The following is an 11,346-nucleotide window of genomic DNA, read 5'->3' as shown; positions in this document are numbered from 1 at the left end:
TACAACCGTGTTTTCTGAAGCTGCTATCGATCCAATGTAGCCAGTGAGCAAGCACTGTCGATCCAGCACGTCATGGTCTTTGCACCACATTTCTAGTTAATATATCATTAAAGAGTAAAACATTCTCTTTTTAGCATAAAAAATGGTAAAGTTTATTATCATAGCAGAATCCCTTTTATGATGATGTGAAACTTGTGTTTATGTTGTTAATATTTATTTTTATCATTGGGAGGTCCTATGAATTTTTCTTATGTTGGTCACTTTCCCATTGAAAGTTATTTTCTCATCATGTAAAGTGGAAATTACTACTATGAAATTTACGAGAAAAATTATAATGATCATAATTTTTTAACATCATGTGAATTAATTTTCCACAATGGAATGCTGTATTCTAAGAATGAAGCTTAAGATGGAGAATTGTTAACATTAGAACAAGCATTCTCATGAAGGAACTAGAATATTCATTGTAAAAATTCCAATTTGTGATTGAACGTTAACTTTATGTCTATGAAAACACACATTCTACCCTCTTTTCTTATCATGGTAACTCGTCTAAAACTCTTGGTGAACTAACCCGCAAGAATCAAATCCCGGATGCTTTGATACTTGCCAATAATGGCGACCACAACAAACATGGGCCGCTCCAAACCCGAGTGTAACCATGATAGATGGCCACATTCGAGCTCTGGTTTGGAATGGATCTCCAAAAGAACTCCGAATGACGGGACAAAAAAAAACCAAGTCATAGAGTAAATGGAGACTATACTTCAGGTACCTGCAAACATCGTGATCATTAGAGGCCCAAAATCACCGCTTGACCTGTAAAGTGCCACATCTGGCATACACATCACAATCCAACTTGCTGCAATTTTCATCTAGAATTTGCTCCACCACTTCTTTATGAGCCCGCATGATTCCACACTGATGCTAATACCACTATCCTGGGTTGACACAACTCAGTTGCACCAGTGTGTGTGTGTATAACTATGTAAAGGGTTCACCCATCTTCACTTTAATTGCATCCTCTTGTCCCACTCACATCGCAACATGTACAAATTTTCTCAAGCTTGCAACAAAACCTCTCTTCCTTTAGCAGTTGTAGCAGCACTACCCAAGACTCCTCACTGCTCCATATATGGATCTTTTACCACTACAAGCAAGTCTTATTCTACACAAACTTTCTCGTCTACGTCATGTATGGGCAGACTAAAAACCTCAAAGAAAATGCAAGCAACCTTCGACACTATGTCTGCCAAAGCCGAGAGTTTGAAAGCATCCATTGCAGAAGCAATAGCTGTTGTAGCACACAACAAAATAGAAAACTATGTATTTTGAGAAAAAGAGCAAGTCTTGTTAAGATTATGGTCACTAGAGATAGTGGTGGAGGTTGCAGCACTATTGTTTGATGTAGGAATCACTCAGCAATTGTTAGCTACGTATCAAAGCGGACAAGGGCAGACTTGTGAATGGCACAACATTGGAACTATAGCTCGTGAGTTGGCCTAGGTATTCAAAATCTAAGATGCACCAAAACCCACAGCGGCCATAACCGATGAATTCAACAAGTTTTTTAAGGTAGAGGATTAATTAGGCTAGGAAGAAGTGTAAGGATGATGCACAAGGCATTCCAAGTAGCTGCATTGGAATGCATCTGAGTGTACTGATTCATTGCATAAATCATCATCTTGAAAAATAACCAATGTACCTCTCTGAGAAACTATTTTTCATGTTGTTGGCCGAGATCTAGAACCTAGAGTCCAATATCAATATCCATCAGTTCTTGCATACCAGTGTTGTGAAACAAACGGCTAAAAGAATTTTTTCAAAGCTTGGTATGTATGGAAATTTCTCTATTGGGAAAACTTGGCTCCGGTGCATGTCTGTGAGGTCCCCACCCCGTCGTCTCAAATGACGGATCTGATGATAAACCTGATGGCCACTAGATCTACACCGGAAACAAACAACATGGTTTTTGGGTTCAACTAGCGGACGATCTCTCATCACCAAGTGAATCGAGCTCGAGCCTACTAGCATCGAGATATAGTTCCACCTCGTAGGGGAAGCGTGTCTAATCAATTATCGGTCCTAAAACCCACCTTCCAAGAGGAGAGAAGTCTCGAGTGCCCTTTTTCCCATAGCTTTCAGAGGCACGTACACTTGAGACTTCGCCGCTTTTGGGGCAATGAGTGATACTAGCGTCAATTTATAGTACTATGGGGACGGAGAGTTCCTGACCAATCGGGACCACCCTTCTCATAGGCATTGGCAACCCAAGCCGAGCCCCCACTTTCAGGCCACCCCATACTCACACTTCCTTTGTTACCTAATTACTACCACAATGGTTGTTCAACATATAAGTTCTTTGTTTATTTTTTCGATTCACAAGTTCTTTAATACAGCCTTTCAACCAGTATTGCAAAGTGGCACCAAGACAGTAATTCTAGTAAAAATTCACTCAAAAAATCATTCATTTAAAGTTCCAATGCTCTGGAGGCACGAAATCCCCCAGCGAGTGTTTACTCCACCCGTTGTCGCCTAGTTGCCCATACAACTAGGTTGTCCACTGCTTAACCAGTAGTCGTGGATATCCACCGCTTATACAGCAGTCGTGGATTCAAGAGCCCTTAACCAGGAACTCTAGCTCCTGTGGATAACTTCGCGAGCTACCCCTTGTGATCAAGAGGGGGTTCGGACTAGATCAACATTGGAATTGAAAATGAACTAGTCAAGCTAAATTTTTCCTAGCAACCAATCTTTCTTACTTCAGACTATATATTCCGAAAGCATTCTTTCCTAGTTGAATATAAAATACAATTAATTTAAATACCGTGGTTTTCGTTGATTTCCAACATGTTGGGAAATGTGTTTTTCATCCTACCTTATCGAATGCAATGTTGCTTTAACAAACTTGAATTAAAACTTGACCTACCTCCACAATTTCCTCGTCATTGCTCCGTGAGATGGCCGGTGGTACTTGGTCGACCATGTGAGCTTTTCCATTTCCATTAGTGTTGCTTGTTCCCGCCTCGCAGTCGTGGGAACCACTGAAACGAGTTCTCTTTACCGAGGCCATTTTATACTCACTACTTAATTGACAACTTGGAAAAAGAGAACTATCATTCAAGAGTAACATACAACCATGATGACGGATTAGTTTCAATAAGCAAATCCCCTTGTACGAGAGGTTAGACTTACTTCAAGACATAGAGAAACCCGATAGCACCATACTTCTTTCTATGGGAATAGGCCCTAAGGTTAATTACTTGACCTAGATAATTATGAAATTCATATTTTTACTTATTCAGTTCTACTAGAGATGAAATTGACGTGCTTAATCACTTCTTAATGCAAGTAGAGAATTGCAGATTTACTGTATGCATAGATGAGAGGATTTCTCCCTTCCCAATGATTAATGATGGGTTAATTTACCCTAATTAAATCCTAATTCATGAGCAATTGATTCTAATTTAATTATTTTCACATTATGGAGTAATAGAATGCAATGGACCATTCCCACCTCAGAGCTGACTTGATTTTTAATCACAACGGTGACTAGTGGATGATTCCTTAAACATACATTAAACTATAATTAAGAGAGATTAATTGCTTGCATGATTACTGATTAGATTAAGATTTATGCAATAGATCACGGATACAGAGAATTAGAGAGTATCTAATGAGTATTTTGACTATGATTATGCATACTAGATGTGGAATTAAGAGGATATTAGAGAGGGAATTACAACAAGCATGAATTAAATTGAAAATTACCGAGGTTGCGGTTGAATTCCTCTCGAAATTCTGATGCAAGTACCTCCTTGAGACAAGGAATGGGTAGCCCTTTCCCTCGTAGCTCCTCTTCCAAAGACTATGTCCGTGGGCAGCACCTCCTCAAGGTGTGTGCGTGTGTAGGAGTGTGTGTGTGTGTACTTAGTGTGCGTGTGTGAGCATATATGTCTGCTTGTGTGTGTGTGAGCATGCTATTATATAGGCTCACAAGCTGAAAAATTCGAATTTTCCTGCTATATGCATCTGGAGGAGTACTCACTTCATGCATGGCAGCTCTAGTTGCATACTTACCAAGTGTCCCAACCTGCCCAAGAGGTCACTTAGTCTCTCTCTCTCTCTTGCATGGAAAGTAGCCCACGAGCCCTGTGAGTGTGTGAGGGCACCCTCTTACTGCCAAACTCAGTGCAGTGGCCTGGAGCCAGTTCCCACACAGCCCCCGAGTCCGGGTGCCTCTCCGCACAACTTTAGGAAAATTTAATTTTAACCTAAGACGGGCAATACGAATCAGAATTTAATGCCGGAACTTGCTATACTAAGCTCTAACTAAGGTGTATTAACCTGGGTACCTACCATATTTAGCAACCCCTGGCGTCCGAAAATGTATTTTTTTCAATTTTGGGGTACGAGTGCAGTTTTTCTAGACGGTCAAAACTGACGGGTCGGGTGATCAAAAATTTACTATTTTTGGAAAATTTTCATAAAAATTATTTTAATTCACTTTTGGAAGCTTTATGACATTGTAAACATCATGGCATCGACAAATTTTGAAAAACTGCTAAAAATAGTAACTTTTTCCATTATGATTGTTTCATGGTACAATGGTGTTCTTGTAGCTCGGGGTCGGAGACCTTACATCCTCCCCAACGTGAAAAATTTGAGATGTCTTCATCTCAGTAATACATCTGGATAAACTCTGTGCTAACTACTTAGGTACATATATCCTTTGTCTAAAGTAAAGACATCATTTGATAATAGAATAGTCTTTAGCTTTATGCGTCTTATTCTGCTGAACTTTGATGAGATCCTGGTGCTTGAATTATTGCTCACTAGGATTAGCAATTGCATCATACAGAGCTTCTCTCTCATCAGCTTCGTCACCCACAGTTGGTTGTCTCACTGCGGCATTAGCGAAAGCTCCGCTTCCTTGTCCTATGTTTCCTCTTCCTCGGCCTCCTCTTCTGTTTGGTTGACCTCGCCCGTTAACGTTTAGAGGTACATTATTAGCACCAAATGTTTGGGAAATCCTTTTTGGACATCGGCTTTTGTAATGTCCATACTCATGGCACTCAAAGCATCTTGTATTGGGAAACTCGGTAGCTGCCGTAGTAGCTACTACCGGACGATGGTCGTATGCAGGGTTGATTGGTATGTTACTCCAGTTGTGTGGCGTGCCCCTCTTTGACAAATAGTATTGACTATCTTGGGTAGTCCTCTGAATCTCTTTAGCTAACGATTTGTCCCTTAGCAAGGCATCTTGCAGAGTTGCTGGCCCGAGAGCTTCTAGTCGGTTGTTCAAGGGGTCGATGAGTCCTTGGAAGAACCGTGCTACTTGTTGTTCCAATGTCATCCTAGGAGCATATCTCCGAAGTGTGACAAACTTCGAGTAGTATTCTTTGACGGAAGAACTCAGCTGTCGAAGTGTGAAAAACTTATTCATCTTCAAGGCTTTGTGAGCGGGTGGTAAGTATTGCTCCATCACAACAACCTTGATATCTTCCCATGACTGGGAAGATCCCTTGATATCCAAGTCCCTGCAATGTTGCTTCCACCAGATCTTGGCATCACCACACAAGTGGAACATTGCAAGCATGGTTTGGTTCTCGGCTTGAGTTCCCGCATCTTCGAAATAGTCGTTCATTGCTTCCATCCATACTTCCGCATCTCTCCCCACATTAACCCCTTCGCCTTTAAAGGTTGGAGGCTGAGCTTGCTTAAGGAGAATCTTTTTCTCCCACTACAAGGGGCTATTCATATTAGCGACGCTCACATAGCGACGCTCAAAAAAAAAAATCTCAACGTCGCTATGAGCGTCGCAAATTTACAAAGAAATTTGCGACGCTCGTAGCGACGCTCATAGCGACGCCGGCTGGGCTAAAAAAATAACAGAGCGCGCCCAAAAACTCAGATCTCAGATCTGAGTTTTTTGGCGCCCTCAAGCAAGGAGCAGGTAACGCTCTGCCTCTCTCTCTCTCTCTCTCTCTCTCTCTCTCTCTCTCTTTTCTTCTCCACACACACACACACACACACACACACACACATACACACACACACAAGGAGAGGAAGGAGAGCCAGGTATGCTCCTTCCCTCTCCTTATTCTCATGTTCCCTTCCCCTCTTTCTCTCTCCCTCTCTCTCTCTCTCTCACACACACACATAGTGTTTTTGAGAGAGAGAGAGAGAGAGAGAGAGAGTACAAACATAAACAAAAATGCACACACACATACATAAATAAAGAATGCACACACACATTGAGAGAGGAAAAGAGAGAGAGAGCATGCATAAACAAAAAACGCACGCATTGAGAGAGGAAAAGAGAGAGAGAACATGCATAAACAAAAAACGCACACATTGAGAGAGGAAAAGAGAGAGAAAACATGCATACGATCCAAAAAAACACACATACATTGAGAGAGAAAGAGAGAGAAACTAATTTAACGTCGTAGGAAACTAATTAAAATTAAAAGACCTAAAGATCTAGCCGACGAGGAGTTGAACTCAAGACTTATTATTCAAGAGGGAAATGGCATAATCAATCTATCATACTTGGCATGGGTGATAGAAAGGTTATACCATTTATCTCTTTTTATTGGCACACACATCCACACATGCGCACACACACAAGAAGAAGAGAGTTATAACGTCGTAGGAAACTATCCTAAAAGACGTTAAAGATTAGGTTAGATGTAGACTTACGTTAAATTAGATTTAGGTTTATTTAAGTTAAATTAGATTAGATTTAGGTTTATTTTTAATTAGATTTACGTTTATTTACGCTAGATTTAGATTTACGTTATATTAGATTAGGTTTAGGTCTCCATAGACTGCGATGCCTGCATGAAGCGGGTGAAGAAAGCCCTCAATGGAATATAGGGTATTGCTGGCTTCACTCATGGTGGGCTCCGTCGATCCAAAAGTACTGGTGAAATGTCTTCAGAAGATAGGGAAGAAGGTGGATCTTCAGGGCGGCAAGAATCACTACATCCCCGACACAATGACCATCTAGACAACCTCTAGTCATTCAACAGCAACTTCAAAGTTAGTAACAAGAGCAAGAACGGTCTAAAGGGCCAATTGCTGTCGTCAGATGTGGATGGAGATGAGGTAGCGTCACCGCCGGAAGTTAACTCTCACATCTTTAGTGATGAGAATGCCAACTCTTACCGAGTTATGTGAAAAATTATGTGTTAAATCAGTTTTAAGGTTCTTATAATCCCTGTTAGTTTAGTTCTTTGTTTTTAATATAACATAATTTACGTTAGATTTAGATTTATGTTATATTAGATTAGACTTAGGTTTATTTAGGTTTACCCACACACACACAAGAAGAAGAGAGTTTTAACGTCGTAGGAAACTATCACAAAAGACGTTAAAGATTAGGTTAGATGTAGACTTACGTTAAATTAGATTTAGGTTTATTTTTAGCTAGATTTATGTTTATTTAGATTTACGCTTATTTACGTTAGATCGAGTCCACGCAAGAATTACTTACGGTTTAGGGTTTAGAGTTAGACGAATAGTGAAAAGATCTACTATGAAAAGATGTTAAGATGCTGTGAAGTGCTACAGCTAGAGAAGAGGCAAAGGGGTTTTGTCCACTACATGCAGTATCATGTAGACGTGGGTCTGTAGATTTCCTGTACCCACAAATATAGGTATTGACCAATAAAGACGAGATTATAACCCGGTGGTTCTGATCTCCGTGCACCTCTAGACCGAGGTGTGCGGGGATTGGACATGAATAGAGAATGTGAGGTAAAGAGAGAGAGAGAGAGAGAGAGAGAGAGAGAGAGAGATAAGACGAAGAATGCCAATAGAATATTAAATTTTTTGTCCAGGTTATAAGATTTTTATCCTCATTATGAGTAGTGACAAGGATGTGGGACCGTCCAACCGAAACACCTATCTCTCAACGAGGGTCTTATGTCCTTGTAATCAATGCAAGCATGATGTGCGACGGACAAGACGTGTTTCTTTGCAGCACGTTCGCAAATTTGGCAAGTTCGATCCATCTATTATAGATCGAGTTGTTGCCAATTATAACTCGTCGGACTCTGACGCTGGCCAACAAGCAGCAATCTTGCAACCCAATAGACGTGTTCGCTGGCGCTATGGTCAAGCAGCATATGTGAGGCCACAAGATGTAGCCTCTGACAGCTCGGGGGATGATCATGCAGAGCACATTCCCAACGAGGTAATGTTTGAGCCCGAGATTGATGAAATGATCGAGACGATCATGGATTCAGAAAGGCTTATCTATGATGATATGAAAAGTGAAGCCGATATGCCATTGTATAATGGAGCACGTATGTCTAGATTGAAAGCACTCCTGGTTCTTCTCAACATGCAGGCAAAGTTTGGATGGAGTGACACTAGCGTCACAACGCTTTTCAGGTTATCTATTACAATTAGTTTACTTTAATAAAACTCTAAATGTATAATGATCTGGTAGATTTTTACACGACTGTATCGTATTTTTATGTTGTGTAGATTGCTTAAAGAGCACATACTACCAGCTGACAATGTGATGCCAGATTCCCGAGATGAAGCAAGAAAGATTTTGCGAAACTTGGGGATGGATTACAATTCTATCCACGCTTGTCCTAATGACTACATTCTTTTCAGAGGGGAATACATAGACATGGAGAAGTGTCCGAAATGTGATTCCCAAAGATATCGAGTAGATCTCCACGGGACAAAAATTCCACAAAAGGTTTTGCGACATTTTCCTCTGCTTCCTCGCATCAAGCATTTCTTCGAATGTAAGTCCATGGCCGCCCTAGCATCATGGCATGAGGAGAATAAATCTTCGGATGGTGTGCTACGAATTCCTGCAGATTGCGCAGCCTGGAAACATATAGATGGAACATGGTCGGATTTTGCCAGGGAAGCTCGAAATTTACGCTTAGGCCTGGCTATGGATGGCGTAAATCCATTTGGTCAAAGATCAACATCTTACAGTGTATGGCCCGTTGTCATCGTCAACTACAACATTCCCCCGTGGTTGACTACGAAGAAGGGGCACCTATGGCTAAGCTTGATTGTGCCAGGGCGATATAAAGTGGGGAATATGGATGTGTATCTTCGTCCACTATTGGAAGAGCTACAACAATTGTGGATTGGCATAGAGGTAGTGGATATGAGCCGACACATAGGACGACGGAATGCTTTGATCAGAGGCATTCTAATGTGGACCATGCATGACTATCCCAGGCTAACAAAATGCTCAGGTGATCTATTGACACTCCTCACTCAGACACTGTAAATCTTATTTTTTCCCATAGTTGATCTATTATCATGTGTATACATGCAGGGCTTCAAACAAGCGGATACAGAGCATGTGTCACATGTGGACCTAGACTGAATGCACGTAGGGCGCCCTCACTGAAGAAGCAAATCTACGAAGGTCATCAAGCGTATCTTCCAGAGAATCATGTGTTACGTGACGGCTTTTTGGGAAGAGAGCCACCAAGGATGTCTGCACAAGCATGGTTAGAGCAGAAGGAGATGTGCGATGACGGATTGCCTCCAGGGATGAAGAGACTATCTCTATGGTACGAGTTACCATACTGGCCCCGACTCATGATCAATCACTTGCTCGATCCAATGCACATATTCATGAATGTGGGTAATCTACTATGGGACCATCTGACCGGCAAGAAAGATACTTTGGGAGCCAGAGTGGACCTTAGAAATGTGGATTGTATGCAGCAATATTGGCCACAAATAGCGTCTGATGGATCGATAAAACTCCCTAAAGCACCATGGATTTTCACAGGAGCCCAAGAACGCAAAGTAAAAGAGACCATTCGATCTTTGCGGACCCCCACTGGCGTAATGCACTCGCTCCGAACGTGTTTTACTAAAGAAGGAAAGCTTACCGGTTTGAAGTCACACGATTGGCATAAAATGTGTCAGGTACGTTCATAGTGGACTTTAATATCATTGCATAAAATGTGGACTTTAATATCATTGCTGCACATACTTTACAGTTTATTTTACCGGTTGCCATTGAGGGATGTTTGTCTCTCGACATCCATAACACAATCTACAAACTTGCAAAGCTGGTGCAATGGATCTCACAAAAGGAGATCAACGTAGACTCCATACCATTCGCCAAACTAAATGCTGCAGAGCTTGTGTGGATGTTTGAGAAACATTTTCCTACTACCATGCTAACCATTCAGGTGCATCTTCTTGTTCACATAGTTGATGAGGTGGAAATAGCTGGCACAGTTCATTCCAAATGGATGTTCTTCTTAGAACGTTTCATGAAAACGCTTAAGGGATATGTGTGTCAAAAGGCACGTCCGGAGGGTAGCATGGCAGAAGGTTGGTTGGTATCAGAGTCCCTACTGTACATTGGAGAGTGGCTAGACGGATTTGATAAAACCCGGGACACGCTATGGCAAACCATAGATGATGAGCGCATATCTGGGATTGTCATGTGCAATCTCGGTGTTGAGAAGAAGATGACGGAAGATCTAGAGGCTAAAATCAACCGATTTTGCATGCTTCACAATCCAGTGATGCAAAAGTGGATTTCACAATATGAGGATGCAAAGCAAGAGCGACAAAGGGCACGAATCGAGTGGAGACGGGGAAGACGACCACCGATGCACTATCCGACGGGTCTGGAGAGCCTACAAACATTCATGAGCTTAAGATGGTTGCACAACCAATTGAAAAGCGCACAACAATGCGGTGACGAAGTGACAGAGGAAGAGTGGGAGTACTCTCGGGGTTGCGCGACCAAGGTAAGTTTGCAATGTACGACTAGCTAGTGACTTTATTTCTAAACGTTTGAACGGCCACTCATAATCTTTGTTCGTTATAGTATAAGTCATACACAGCAGCATGGTGTAAAGGTGGACATTTTAGGGTGGAACGGATCGACAAAAAGCGTTTTACTCAAGATTGTGGAATCATGGAAAAATTTGAACAATCTAGTTGACGACGTTCCTCTGATGCAGATCCTGTGGTGGCGGAACTCACTTACTTCGGCACGCTACAAGAGATTTTGAGGATCGATTACAGAGGATTTTTTGTCGACTTGTTCGACGTGCAATGGTTCAAGATAATCATGGAGGGTCGCAACGCTACTGTGCGTAGAGGAGAGTCTGGTTTTCTTAAGGTGGATTCTACTAAGAAATGGACTGACCTAAGAGACACTTTCGTACTACCCGAGCATTGTGAACAAGTAAGTATGTAAATAGTTAACATCCCCCTTTTACAAGTTATGTGCTTGAAAGCTCTCATGTAAGTTATGTGGCTCTCGCAGGTAATATTTCATCCTACAAAGTCTACATCAAACTGGTGGTACGTCATAGAGGTAGCCCC

Source organism: Adiantum capillus-veneris, chromosome 20, assembly GCF_014529385.1.
Source record: "Adiantum capillus-veneris isolate H3 chromosome 20, ASM1452938v2, whole genome shotgun sequence".
Taxonomy (NCBI): domain Eukaryota; kingdom Viridiplantae; phylum Streptophyta; class Polypodiopsida; order Polypodiales; family Pteridaceae; genus Adiantum; species Adiantum capillus-veneris.
Note: the sequence above shows the minus strand (reverse complement) of the source record.